General features: G+C 46.3%; 8 non-coding genes across 8 annotated transcripts; all 8 read left to right on the top strand.

The window, feature by feature from the left end:
• The first annotated feature begins 1,275 nt into the window (after positions 1-1,275).
• LOC142272571 (U2 spliceosomal RNA) lies at positions 1,276-1,466 on the top strand. The gene has a single exon (XR_012737409.1). It is a non-coding gene; the product is annotated as a U2 spliceosomal RNA (small nuclear RNA).
• Positions 1,467-2,853: 1,387 nt separating this feature from the next.
• On the top strand, positions 2,854-3,044 carry LOC142272569 (U2 spliceosomal RNA). Its single transcript, XR_012737408.1, has one exon. It is a non-coding gene; the product is annotated as a U2 spliceosomal RNA (small nuclear RNA).
• Positions 3,045-4,431: 1,387 nt separating this feature from the next.
• LOC142272597 (U2 spliceosomal RNA) lies at positions 4,432-4,622 on the top strand. Its single transcript, XR_012737433.1, has one exon. It is a non-coding gene; the product is annotated as a U2 spliceosomal RNA (small nuclear RNA).
• Positions 4,623-6,009: 1,387 nt separating this feature from the next.
• LOC142272568 (U2 spliceosomal RNA) lies at positions 6,010-6,200 on the top strand. Its single transcript, XR_012737407.1, has one exon. It is a non-coding gene; the product is annotated as a U2 spliceosomal RNA (small nuclear RNA).
• Positions 6,201-7,587: 1,387 nt separating this feature from the next.
• LOC142272567 (U2 spliceosomal RNA) lies at positions 7,588-7,778 on the top strand. Its single transcript, XR_012737406.1, has one exon. It is a non-coding gene; the product is annotated as a U2 spliceosomal RNA (small nuclear RNA).
• A 1,387-nt stretch (positions 7,779-9,165) lies between these two features.
• Positions 9,166-9,356, top strand: LOC142272566 (U2 spliceosomal RNA). Its single transcript, XR_012737405.1, has one exon. It is a non-coding gene; the product is annotated as a U2 spliceosomal RNA (small nuclear RNA).
• Positions 9,357-10,743: 1,387 nt separating this feature from the next.
• On the top strand, positions 10,744-10,934 carry LOC142272565 (U2 spliceosomal RNA). Its single transcript, XR_012737404.1, has one exon. It is a non-coding gene; the product is annotated as a U2 spliceosomal RNA (small nuclear RNA).
• A 1,387-nt stretch (positions 10,935-12,321) lies between these two features.
• LOC142272564 (U2 spliceosomal RNA) lies at positions 12,322-12,512 on the top strand. Its single transcript, XR_012737403.1, has one exon. It is a non-coding gene; the product is annotated as a U2 spliceosomal RNA (small nuclear RNA).
• The last annotated feature ends 1,346 nt before the right edge of the window (positions 12,513-13,858 follow it).

Here is a 13,858-nt window from a genome sequence, read left to right as displayed (position 1 = left end):
TTTTCACACTTCCTCCTTTTGTTTTTTATCTTTCACACTTTTGACTTTCTTTATTCATCCAAATAGCAAACTCATCACCACTCAACCTGACCAACTCGGCTATGTCCCCGTGCTGCAGTTCTCTGTCTTATCTAGATCATTTGCAATTGAATGGAATAGATCCCTTTTGGACAAAGTGGATTCACCTGCTGCTGCAGTGACCACAGGTGTGATAAGATCTAGAATTGGCATCTGGTGCGATCTCTCCGCTTCCACTCCAAAGAAAGTTACCTGTTTATTCCTATCATGCATTGGTTTTTGGGGTTTTCTTTGAGTAATGATGATCTCTTTAGTAGTCTGTTGGCGCCCTCTCCTGGAGGAATAGTTTGCTTGCTCTTGGACATTCTAAAAGAGAGGTCATGATAGACATTGAGCTTCTGAGCTCAATTGGGGACAGTCATGGGTGATGAATGTTTGCAACCTACTGCGAAGCCTCATACCGCAATATAAGGAACGTCAAATACTAAGAAAGGGCGGCCTATGAAAGAATTACTACTTTCAATAAGTACACTTAAACGGCTAATTGGGAATAGAAAAACTGTAAAAAGCCCTCTGAGAAAGCCCCCCTCTAACCTTTGATAGTAAGCTTTTCTGTAGTCTGCCTGTTGATGTATTTTCCGTTTGAACTGTGCACAACATGAAGAGACGGAACACTGGCGGCTTGTCACAATGCCCCCCGATGACATCACAATAGCGCTGCTGCCTAGAAAACAAGCTGCGCAGAAGAAGTTGTTCTTTGGGTGGGAGGGTGGGCTAGTGGAAGGAGGGGGCAATCTCTTTTTTTCCCGGGTGGTAGGGGGATGACAGGAGAAGGGAAGCGGGTGGTGAGAAAGGTACAGAGGGCAGGGTTTGGGGGCTGGGAAGGAAAGGGAAAAGATTAGGGTTTGGGGATGATGAAAGGGCTTTCTACGGGTAAGGATGGCAAAGGGTGGCAGTGACGGAAAGTCAGGCAACCTGTCCTGTCCGTCTTTTTGTATCGTGAATTGGAAAGACTGCAAGGGGGAGGGGAGTTGCTTGCGCCCTAAAGGAGGAGTTATTCAGATTCATTGCAGTGGGCGGCGGCTGCAAAACGCACCATTCTTCTTGTTTTTGCTCTGCAAAGCAGCCTTTTCAAGGGTTGGCTTGGGTGACAAAATGTCTTGTGTAGGCGTGGGTTTGTCTCCCTCTCGCTCTCTCTCCCTAAGATGTGTCCGGCATAGGCCAGGGTGCCACTCGAGGCCCAAACCAATTCTGGTTATCGCTTCTCGGCCTTTTGGCTAAGATCAAGTGTAGTATCTGTTCTTATCAGTTTAATATCTGATACGTCCCCTATCTGGGGACCATATATTAAATGGATTTTTAGAACAGGGAGATGGAAAAAGAGCTTGCTCTGTCCACTCCACGCATTGACCTGGTATTGCAGTACCTCCAGGAACGGTGCACCCCTTCTTAACCCAGTTTCCAAAAGCAGAACTCAATTCACCTGATTCATATTAGCCCGATTTAATGAATTGGAAGAAAGCATACGTCTTCATATGCACCTCAATTTGGCCCATTCACTTTTCACACTTCCTCCTTTTGTTTTTTATCTTTCACACTTTTGACTTTCTTTATTCATCCAAATAGCAAACTCATCACCACTCAACCTGACCAACTCGGCTATGTCCCCGTGCTGCAGTTCTCTGTCTTATCTAGATCATTTGCAATTGAATGGAATAGATCCCTTTTGGACAAAGTGGATTCACCTGCTGCTGCAGTGACCACAGGTGTGATAAGATCTAGAATTGGCATCTGGTGCGATCTCTCCGCTTCCACTCCAAAGAAAGTTACCTGTTTATTCCTATCATGCATTGGTTTTTGGGGTTTTCTTTGAGTAATGATGATCTCTTTAGTAGTCTGTTGGCGCCCTCTCCTGGAGGAATAGTTTGCTTGCTCTTGGACATTCTAAAAGAGAGGTCATGATAGACATTGAGCTTCTGAGCTCAATTGGGGACAGTCATGGGTGATGAATGTTTGCAACCTACTGCGAAGCCTCATACCGCAATATAAGGAACGTCAAATACTAAGAAAGGGCGGCCTATGAAAGAATTACTACTTTCAATAAGTACACTTAAACGGCTAATTGGGAATAGAAAAACTGTAAAAAGCCCTCTGAGAAAGCCCCCCTCTAACCTTTGATAGTAAGCTTTTCTGTAGTCTGCCTGTTGATGTATTTTCCGTTTGAACTGTGCACAACATGAAGAGACGGAACACTGGCGGCTTGTCACAATGCCCCCCGATGACATCACAATAGCGCTGCTGCCTAGAAAACAAGCTGCGCAGAAGAAGTTGTTCTTTGGGTGGGAGGGTGGGCTAGTGGAAGGAGGGGGCAATCTCTTTTTTTCCCGGGTGGTAGGGGGATGACAGGAGAAGGGAAGCGGGTGGTGAGAAAGGTACAGAGGGCAGGGTTTGGGGGCTGGGAAGGAAAGGGAAAAGATTAGGGTTTGGGGATGATGAAAGGGCTTTCTACGGGTAAGGATGGCAAAGGGTGGCAGTGACGGAAAGTCAGGCAACCTGTCCTGTCCGTCTTTTTGTATCGTGAATTGGAAAGACTGCAAGGGGGAGGGGAGTTGCTTGCGCCCTAAAGGAGGAGTTATTCAGATTCATTGCAGTGGGCGGCGGCTGCAAAACGCACCATTCTTCTTGTTTTTGCTCTGCAAAGCAGCCTTTTCAAGGGTTGGCTTGGGTGACAAAATGTCTTGTGTAGGCGTGGGTTTGTCTCCCTCTCGCTCTCTCTCCCTAAGATGTGTCCGGCATAGGCCAGGGTGCCACTCGAGGCCCAAACCAATTCTGGTTATCGCTTCTCGGCCTTTTGGCTAAGATCAAGTGTAGTATCTGTTCTTATCAGTTTAATATCTGATACGTCCCCTATCTGGGGACCATATATTAAATGGATTTTTAGAACAGGGAGATGGAAAAAGAGCTTGCTCTGTCCACTCCACGCATTGACCTGGTATTGCAGTACCTCCAGGAACGGTGCACCCCTTCTTAACCCAGTTTCCAAAAGCAGAACTCAATTCACCTGATTCATATTAGCCCGATTTAATGAATTGGAAGAAAGCATACGTCTTCATATGCACCTCAATTTGGCCCATTCACTTTTCACACTTCCTCCTTTTGTTTTTTATCTTTCACACTTTTGACTTTCTTTATTCATCCAAATAGCAAACTCATCACCACTCAACCTGACCAACTCGGCTATGTCCCCGTGCTGCAGTTCTCTGTCTTATCTAGATCATTTGCAATTGAATGGAATAGATCCCTTTTGGACAAAGTGGATTCACCTGCTGCTGCAGTGACCACAGGTGTGATAAGATCTAGAATTGGCATCTGGTGCGATCTCTCCGCTTCCACTCCAAAGAAAGTTACCTGTTTATTCCTATCATGCATTGGTTTTTGGGGTTTTCTTTGAGTAATGATGATCTCTTTAGTAGTCTGTTGGCGCCCTCTCCTGGAGGAATAGTTTGCTTGCTCTTGGACATTCTAAAAGAGAGGTCATGATAGACATTGAGCTTCTGAGCTCAATTGGGGACAGTCATGGGTGATGAATGTTTGCAACCTACTGCGAAGCCTCATACCGCAATATAAGGAACGTCAAATACTAAGAAAGGGCGGCCTATGAAAGAATTACTACTTTCAATAAGTACACTTAAACGGCTAATTGGGAATAGAAAAACTGTAAAAAGCCCTCTGAGAAAGCCCCCCTCTAACCTTTGATAGTAAGCTTTTCTGTAGTCTGCCTGTTGATGTATTTTCCGTTTGAACTGTGCACAACATGAAGAGACGGAACACTGGCGGCTTGTCACAATGCCCCCCGATGACATCACAATAGCGCTGCTGCCTAGAAAACAAGCTGCGCAGAAGAAGTTGTTCTTTGGGTGGGAGGGTGGGCTAGTGGAAGGAGGGGGCAATCTCTTTTTTTCCCGGGTGGTAGGGGGATGACAGGAGAAGGGAAGCGGGTGGTGAGAAAGGTACAGAGGGCAGGGTTTGGGGGCTGGGAAGGAAAGGGAAAAGATTAGGGTTTGGGGATGATGAAAGGGCTTTCTACGGGTAAGGATGGCAAAGGGTGGCAGTGACGGAAAGTCAGGCAACCTGTCCTGTCCGTCTTTTTGTATCGTGAATTGGAAAGACTGCAAGGGGGAGGGGAGTTGCTTGCGCCCTAAAGGAGGAGTTATTCAGATTCATTGCAGTGGGCGGCGGCTGCAAAACGCACCATTCTTCTTGTTTTTGCTCTGCAAAGCAGCCTTTTCAAGGGTTGGCTTGGGTGACAAAATGTCTTGTGTAGGCGTGGGTTTGTCTCCCTCTCGCTCTCTCTCCCTAAGATGTGTCCGGCATAGGCCAGGGTGCCACTCGAGGCCCAAACCAATTCTGGTTATCGCTTCTCGGCCTTTTGGCTAAGATCAAGTGTAGTATCTGTTCTTATCAGTTTAATATCTGATACGTCCCCTATCTGGGGACCATATATTAAATGGATTTTTAGAACAGGGAGATGGAAAAAGAGATTGCTCTGTCCACTCCACGCATTGACCTGGTATTGCAGTACCTCCAGGAACGGTGCACCCCTTCTTAACCCAGTTTCCAAAAGCAGAACTCAATTCACCTGATTCATATTAGCCCGATTTAATGAATTGGAAGAAAGCATACGTCTTCATATGCACCTCAATTTGGCCCATTCACTTTTCACACTTCCTCCTTTTGTTTTTTATCTTTCACACTTTTGACTTTCTTTATTCATCCAAATAGCAAACTCATCACCACTCAACCTGACCAACTCGGCTATGTCCCCGTGCTGCAGTTCTCTGTCTTATCTAGATCATTTGCAATTGAATGGAATAGATCCCTTTTGGACAAAGTGGATTCACCTGCTGCTGCAGTGACCACAGGTGTGATAAGATCTAGAATTGGCATCTGGTGCGATCTCTCCGCTTCCACTCCAAAGAAAGTTACCTGTTTATTCCTATCATGCATTGGTTTTTGGGGTTTTCTTTGAGTAATGATGATCTCTTTAGTAGTCTGTTGGCGCCCTCTCCTGGAGGAATAGTTTGCTTGCTCTTGGACATTCTAAAAGAGAGGTCATGATAGACATTGAGCTTCTGAGCTCAATTGGGGACAGTCATGGGTGATGAATGTTTGCAACCTACTGCGAAGCCTCATACCGCAATATAAGGAACGTCAAATACTAAGAAAGGGCGGCCTATGAAAGAATTACTACTTTCAATAAGTACACTTAAACGGCTAATTGGGAATAGAAAAACTGTAAAAAGCCCTCTGAGAAAGCCCCCCTCTAACCTTTGATAGTAAGCTTTTCTGTAGTCTGCCTGTTGATGTATTTTCCGTTTGAACTGTGCACAACATGAAGAGACGGAACACTGGCGGCTTGTCACAATGCCCCCCGATGACATCACAATAGCGCTGCTGCCTAGAAAACAAGCTGCGCAGAAGAAGTTGTTCTTTGGGTGGGAGGGTGGGCTAGTGGAAGGAGGGGGCAATCTCTTTTTTTCCCGGGTGGTAGGGGGATGACAGGAGAAGGGAAGCGGGTGGTGAGAAAGGTACAGAGGGCAGGGTTTGGGGGCTGGGAAGGAAAGGGAAAAGATTAGGGTTTGGGGATGATGAAAGGGCTTTCTACGGGTAAGGATGGCAAAGGGTGGCAGTGACGGAAAGTCAGGCAACCTGTCCTGTCCGTCTTTTTGTATCGTGAATTGGAAAGACTGCAAGGGGGAGGGGAGTTGCTTGCGCCCTAAAGGAGGAGTTATTCAGATTCATTGCAGTGGGCGGCGGCTGCAAAACGCACCATTCTTCTTGTTTTTGCTCTGCAAAGCAGCCTTTTCAAGGGTTGGCTTGGGTGACAAAATGTCTTGTGTAGGCGTGGGTTTGTCTCCCTCTCGCTCTCTCTCCCTAAGATGTGTCCGGCATAGGCCAGGGTGCCACTCGAGGCCCAAACCAATTCTGGTTATCGCTTCTCGGCCTTTTGGCTAAGATCAAGTGTAGTATCTGTTCTTATCAGTTTAATATCTGATACGTCCCCTATCTGGGGACCATATATTAAATGGATTTTTAGAACAGGGAGATGGAAAAAGAGCTTGCTCTGTCCACTCCACGCATTGACCTGGTATTGCAGTACCTCCAGGAACGGTGCACCCCTTCTTAACCCAGTTTCCAAAAGCAGAACTCAATTCACCTGATTCATATTAGCCCGATTTAATGAATTGGAAGAAAGCATACGTCTTCATATGCACCTCAATTTGGCCCATTCACTTTTCACACTTCCTCCTTTTGTTTTTTATCTTTCACACTTTTGACTTTCTTTATTCATCCAAATAGCAAACTCATCACCACTCAACCTGACCAACTCGGCTATGTCCCCGTGCTGCAGTTCTCTGTCTTATCTAGATCATTTGCAATTGAATGGAATAGATCCCTTTTGGACAAAGTGGATTCACCTGCTGCTGCAGTGACCACAGGTGTGATAAGATCTAGAATTGGCATCTGGTGCGATCTCTCCGCTTCCACTCCAAAGAAAGTTACCTGTTTATTCCTATCATGCATTGGTTTTTGGGGTTTTCTTTGAGTAATGATGATCTCTTTAGTAGTCTGTTGGCGCCCTCTCCTGGAGGAATAGTTTGCTTGCTCTTGGACATTCTAAAAGAGAGGTCATGATAGACATTGAGCTTCTGAGCTCAATTGGGGACAGTCATGGGTGATGAATGTTTGCAACCTACTGCGAAGCCTCATACCGCAATATAAGGAACGTCAAATACTAAGAAAGGGCGGCCTATGAAAGAATTACTACTTTCAATAAGTACACTTAAACGGCTAATTGGGAATAGAAAAACTGTAAAAAGCCCTCTGAGAAAGCCCCCCTCTAACCTTTGATAGTAAGCTTTTCTGTAGTCTGCCTGTTGATGTATTTTCCGTTTGAACTGTGCACAACATGAAGAGACGGAACACTGGCGGCTTGTCACAATGCCCCCCGATGACATCACAATAGCGCTGCTGCCTAGAAAACAAGCTGCGCAGAAGAAGTTGTTCTTTGGGTGGGAGGGTGGGCTAGTGGAAGGAGGGGGCAATCTCTTTTTTTCCCGGGTGGTAGGGGGATGACAGGAGAAGGGAAGCGGGTGGTGAGAAAGGTACAGAGGGCAGGGTTTGGGGGCTGGGAAGGAAAGGGAAAAGATTAGGGTTTGGGGATGATGAAAGGGCTTTCTACGGGTAAGGATGGCAAAGGGTGGCAGTGACGGAAAGTCAGGCAACCTGTCCTGTCCGTCTTTTTGTATCGTGAATTGGAAAGACTGCAAGGGGGAGGGGAGTTGCTTGCGCCCTAAAGGAGGAGTTATTCAGATTCATTGCAGTGGGCGGCGGCTGCAAAACGCACCATTCTTCTTGTTTTTGCTCTGCAAAGCAGCCTTTTCAAGGGTTGGCTTGGGTGACAAAATGTCTTGTGTAGGCGTGGGTTTGTCTCCCTCTCGCTCTCTCTCCCTAAGATGTGTCCGGCATAGGCCAGGGTGCCACTCGAGGCCCAAACCAATTCTGGTTATCGCTTCTCGGCCTTTTGGCTAAGATCAAGTGTAGTATCTGTTCTTATCAGTTTAATATCTGATACGTCCCCTATCTGGGGACCATATATTAAATGGATTTTTAGAACAGGGAGATGGAAAAAGAGCTTGCTCTGTCCACTCCACGCATTGACCTGGTATTGCAGTACCTCCAGGAACGGTGCACCCCTTCTTAACCCAGTTTCCAAAAGCAGAACTCAATTCACCTGATTCATATTAGCCCGATTTAATGAATTGGAAGAAAGCATACGTCTTCATATGCACCTCAATTTGGCCCATTCACTTTTCACACTTCCTCCTTTTGTTTTTTATCTTTCACACTTTTGACTTTCTTTATTCATCCAAATAGCAAACTCATCACCACTCAACCTGACCAACTCGGCTATGTCCCCGTGCTGCAGTTCTCTGTCTTATCTAGATCATTTGCAATTGAATGGAATAGATCCCTTTTGGACAAAGTGGATTCACCTGCTGCTGCAGTGACCACAGGTGTGATAAGATCTAGAATTGGCATCTGGTGCGATCTCTCCGCTTCCACTCCAAAGAAAGTTACCTGTTTATTCCTATCATGCATTGGTTTTTGGGGTTTTCTTTGAGTAATGATGATCTCTTTAGTAGTCTGTTGGCGCCCTCTCCTGGAGGAATAGTTTGCTTGCTCTTGGACATTCTAAAAGAGAGGTCATGATAGACATTGAGCTTCTGAGCTCAATTGGGGACAGTCATGGGTGATGAATGTTTGCAACCTACTGCGAAGCCTCATACCGCAATATAAGGAACGTCAAATACTAAGAAAGGGCGGCCTATGAAAGAATTACTACTTTCAATAAGTACACTTAAACGGCTAATTGGGAATAGAAAAACTGTAAAAAGCCCTCTGAGAAAGCCCCCCTCTAACCTTTGATAGTAAGCTTTTCTGTAGTCTGCCTGTTGATGTATTTTCCGTTTGAACTGTGCACAACATGAAGAGACGGAACACTGGCGGCTTGTCACAATGCCCCCCGATGACATCACAATAGCGCTGCTGCCTAGAAAACAAGCTGCGCAGAAGAAGTTGTTCTTTGGGTGGGAGGGTGGGCTAGTGGAAGGAGGGGGCAATCTCTTTTTTTCCCGGGTGGTAGGGGGATGACAGGAGAAGGGAAGCGGGTGGTGAGAAAGGTACAGAGGGCAGGGTTTGGGGGCTGGGAAGGAAAGGGAAAAGATTAGGGTTTGGGGATGATGAAAGGGCTTTCTACGGGTAAGGATGGCAAAGGGTGGCAGTGACGGAAAGTCAGGCAACCTGTCCTGTCCGTCTTTTTGTATCGTGAATTGGAAAGACTGCAAGGGGGAGGGGAGTTGCTTGCGCCCTAAAGGAGGAGTTATTCAGATTCATTGCAGTGGGCGGCGGCTGCAAAACGCACCATTCTTCTTGTTTTTGCTCTGCAAAGCAGCCTTTTCAAGGGTTGGCTTGGGTGACAAAATGTCTTGTGTAGGCGTGGGTTTGTCTCCCTCTCGCTCTCTCTCCCTAAGATGTGTCCGGCATAGGCCAGGGTGCCACTCGAGGCCCAAACCAATTCTGGTTATCGCTTCTCGGCCTTTTGGCTAAGATCAAGTGTAGTATCTGTTCTTATCAGTTTAATATCTGATACGTCCCCTATCTGGGGACCATATATTAAATGGATTTTTAGAACAGGGAGATGGAAAAAGAGCTTGCTCTGTCCACTCCACGCATTGACCTGGTATTGCAGTACCTCCAGGAACGGTGCACCCCTTCTTAACCCAGTTTCCAAAAGCAGAACTCAATTCACCTGATTCATATTAGCCCGATTTAATGAATTGGAAGAAAGCATACGTCTTCATATGCACCTCAATTTGGCCCATTCACTTTTCACACTTCCTCCTTTTGTTTTTTATCTTTCACACTTTTGACTTTCTTTATTCATCCAAATAGCAAACTCATCACCACTCAACCTGACCAACTCGGCTATGTCCCCGTGCTGCAGTTCTCTGTCTTATCTAGATCATTTGCAATTGAATGGAATAGATCCCTTTTGGACAAAGTGGATTCACCTGCTGCTGCAGTGACCACAGGTGTGATAAGATCTAGAATTGGCATCTGGTGCGATCTCTCCGCTTCCACTCCAAAGAAAGTTACCTGTTTATTCCTATCATGCATTGGTTTTTGGGGTTTTCTTTGAGTAATGATGATCTCTTTAGTAGTCTGTTGGCGCCCTCTCCTGGAGGAATAGTTTGCTTGCTCTTGGACATTCTAAAAGAGAGGTCATGATAGACATTGAGCTTCTGAGCTCAATTGGGGACAGTCATGGGTGATGAATGTTTGCAACCTACTGCGAAGCCTCATACCGCAATATAAGGAACGTCAAATACTAAGAAAGGGCGGCCTATGAAAGAATTACTACTTTCAATAAGTACACTTAAACGGCTAATTGGGAATAGAAAAACTGTAAAAAGCCCTCTGAGAAAGCCCCCCTCTAACCTTTGATAGTAAGCTTTTCTGTAGTCTGCCTGTTGATGTATTTTCCGTTTGAACTGTGCACAACATGAAGAGACGGAACACTGGCGGCTTGTCACAATGCCCCCCGATGACATCACAATAGCGCTGCTGCCTAGAAAACAAGCTGCGCAGAAGAAGTTGTTCTTTGGGTGGGAGGGTGGGCTAGTGGAAGGAGGGGGCAATCTCTTTTTTTCCCGGGTGGTAGGGGGATGACAGGAGAAGGGAAGCGGGTGGTGAGAAAGGTACAGAGGGCAGGGTTTGGGGGCTGGGAAGGAAAGGGAAAAGATTAGGGTTTGGGGATGATGAAAGGGCTTTCTACGGGTAAGGATGGCAAAGGGTGGCAGTGACGGAAAGTCAGGCAACCTGTCCTGTCCGTCTTTTTGTATCGTGAATTGGAAAGACTGCAAGGGGGAGGGGAGTTGCTTGCGCCCTAAAGGAGGGGTTATTCAGATTCATTGCAGTGGGCGGCGGCTGCAAAACGCACCATTCTTCTTGTTTTTGCTCTGCAAAGCAGCCTTTTCAAGGGTTGGCTTGGGTGACAAAATGTCTTGTGTAGGCGTGGGTTTGTCTCCCTCTCGCTCTCTCTCCCTAAGATGTGTCCGGCATAGGCCAGGGTGCCACTCGAGGCCCAAACCAATTCTGGTTATCGCTTCTCGGCCTTTTGGCTAAGATCAAGTGTAGTATCTGTTCTTATCAGTTTAATATCTGATACGTCCCCTATCTGGGGACCATATATTAAATGGATTTTTAGAACAGGGAGATGGAAAAAGAGCTTGCTCTGTCCACTCCACGCATTGACCTGGTATTGCAGTACCTCCAGGAACGGTGCACCCCTTCTTAACCCAGTTTCCAAAAGCAGAACTCAATTCACCTGATTCATATTAGCCCGATTTAATGAATTGGAAGAAAGCATACGTCTTCATATGCACCTCAATTTGGCCCATTCACTTTTCACACTTCCTCCTTTTGTTTTTTATCTTTCACACTTTTGACTTTCTTTATTCATCCAAATAGCAAACTCATCACCACTCAACCTGACCAACTCGGCTATGTCCCCGTGCTGCAGTTCTCTGTCTTATCTAGATCATTTGCAATTGAATGGAATAGATCCCTTTTGGACAAAGTGGATTCACCTGCTGCTGCAGTGACCACAGGTGTGATAAGATCTAGAATTGGCATCTGGTGCGATCTCTCCGCTTCCACTCCAAAGAAAGTTACCTGTTTATTCCTATCATGCATTGGTTTTTGGGGTTTTCTTTGAGTAATGATGATCTCTTTAGTAGTCTGTTGGCGCCCTCTCCTGGAGGAATAGTTTGCTTGCTCTTGGACATTCTAAAAGAGAGGTCATGATAGACATTGAGCTTCTGAGCTCAATTGGGGACAGTCATGGGTGATGAATGTTTGCAACCTACTGCGAAGCCTCATACCGCAATATAAGGAACGTCAAATACTAAGAAAGGGCGGCCTATGAAAGAATTACTACTTTCAATAAGTACACTTAAACGGCTAATTGGGAATAGAAAAACTGTAAAAAGCCCTCTGAGAAAGCCCCCCTCTAACCTTTGATAGTAAGCTTTTCTGTAGTCTGCCTGTTGATGTATTTTCCGTTTGAACTGTGCACAACATGAAGAGACGGAACACTGGCGGCTTGTCACAATGCCCCCCGATGACATCACAATAGCGCTGCTGCCTAGAAAACAAGCTGCGCAGAAGAAGTTGTTCTTTGGGTGGGAGGGTGGGCTAGTGGAAGGAGGGGGCAATCTCTTTTTTTCCCGGGTGGTAGGGGGATGACAGGAGAAGGGAAGCGGGTGGTGAGAAAGGTACAGAGGGCAGGGTTTGGGGGCTGGGAAGGAAAGGGAAAAGATTAGGGTTTGGGGATGATGAAAGGGCTTTCTACGGGTAAGGATGGCAAAGGGTGGCAGTGACGGAAAGTCAGGCAACCTGTCCTGTCCGTCTTTTTGTATCGTGAATTGGAAAGACTGCAAGGGGGAGGGGAGTTGCTTGCGCCCTAAAGGAGGAGTTATTCAGATTCATTGCAGTGGGCGGCGGCTGCAAAACGCACCATTCTTCTTGTTTTTGCTCTGCAAAGCAGCCTTTTCAAGGGTTGGCTTGGGTGACAAAATGTCTTGTGTAGGCGTGGGTTTGTCTCCCTCTCGCTCTCTCTCCCTAAGATGTGTCCGGCATAGGCCAGGGTGCCACTCGAGGCCCAAACCAATTCTGGTTATCGCTTCTCGGCCTTTTGGCTAAGATCAAGTGTAGTATCTGTTCTTATCAGTTTAATATCTGATACGTCCCCTATCTGGGGACCATATATTAAATGGATTTTTAGAACAGGGAGATGGAAAAAGAGCTTGCTCTGTCCACTCCACGCATTGACCTGGTATTGCAGTACCTCCAGGAACGGTGCACCCCTTCTTAACCCAGTTTCCAAAAGCAGAACTCAATTCACCTGATTCATATTAGCCCGATTTAATGAATTGGAAGAAAGCATACGTCTTCATATGCACCTCAATTTGGCCCATTCACTTTTCACACTTCCTCCTTTTGTTTTTTATCTTTCACACTTTTGACTTTCTTTATTCATCCAAATAGCAAACTCATCACCACTCAACCTGACCAACTCGGCTATGTCCCCGTGCTGCAGTTCTCTGTCTTATCTAGATCATTTGCAATTGAATGGAATAGATCCCTTTTGGACAAAGTGGATTCACCTGCTGCTGCAGTGACCACAGGTGTGATAAGATCTAGAATTGGCATCTGGTGCGATCTCTCCGCTTCCACTCCAAAGAAAGTTACCTGTTTATTCCTATCATGCATTGGTTTTTGGGGTTTTCTTTGAGTAATGATGATCTCTTTAGTAGTCTGTTGGCGCCCTCTCCTGGAGGAATAGTTTGCTTGCTCTTGGACATTCTAAAAGAGAGGTCATGATAGACATTGAGCTTCTGAGCTCAATTGGGGACAGTCATGGGTGATGAATGTTTGCAACCTACTGCGAAGCCTCATACCGCAATATAAGGAACGTCAAATACTAAGAAAGGGCGGCCTATGAAAGAATTACTACTTTCAATAAGTACACTTAAACGGCTAATTGGGAATAGAAAAACTGTAAAAAGCCCTCTGAGAAAGCCCCCCTCTAACCTTTGATAGTAAGCTTTTCTGTAGTCTGCCTGTTGATGTATTTTCCGTTTGAACTGTGCACAACATGAAGAGACGGAACACTGGCGGCTTGTCACAATGCCCCCCGATGACATCACAATAGCGCTGCTGCCTAGAAAACAAGCTGCGCAGAAGAAGTTGTTCTTTGGGTGGGAGGGTGGGCTAGTGGAAGGAGGGGGCAATCTCTTTTTTTCCCGGGTGGTAGGGGGATGACAGGAGAAGGGAAGCGGGTGGTGAGAAAGGTACAGAGGGCAGGGTTTGGGGGCTGGGAAGGAAAGGGAAAAGATTAGGGTTTGGGGATGATGAAAGGGCTTTCTACGGGTAAGGATGGCAAAGGGTGGCAGTGACGGAAAGTCAGGCAACCTGTCCTGTCCGTCTTTTTGTATCGTGAATTGGAAAGACTGCAAGGGGGAGGGGAGTTGCTTGCGCCCTAAAGGAGGAGTTATTCAGATTCATTGCAGTGGGCGGCGGCTGCAAAACGCACCATTCTTCTTGTTTTTGCTCTGCAAAGCAGCCTTTTCAAGGGTTGGCTTGGGTGACAAAATGTCTTGTGTAGGCGTGGGTTTGTCTCCCTCTCGCTCTCTCTCCCTAAGATGTGTCCGGC

The sequence above is a fragment of the Anomaloglossus baeobatrachus genome, unplaced genomic scaffold, assembly GCF_048569485.1.
Source record: "Anomaloglossus baeobatrachus isolate aAnoBae1 unplaced genomic scaffold, aAnoBae1.hap1 Scaffold_3519, whole genome shotgun sequence".
In the NCBI taxonomy this organism is placed as follows: domain Eukaryota; kingdom Metazoa; phylum Chordata; class Amphibia; order Anura; family Aromobatidae; genus Anomaloglossus; species Anomaloglossus baeobatrachus.
The sequence above is the reverse complement of the archived record's forward strand: the minus strand, read 5'-3'. Positions and strand labels throughout refer to the sequence as shown.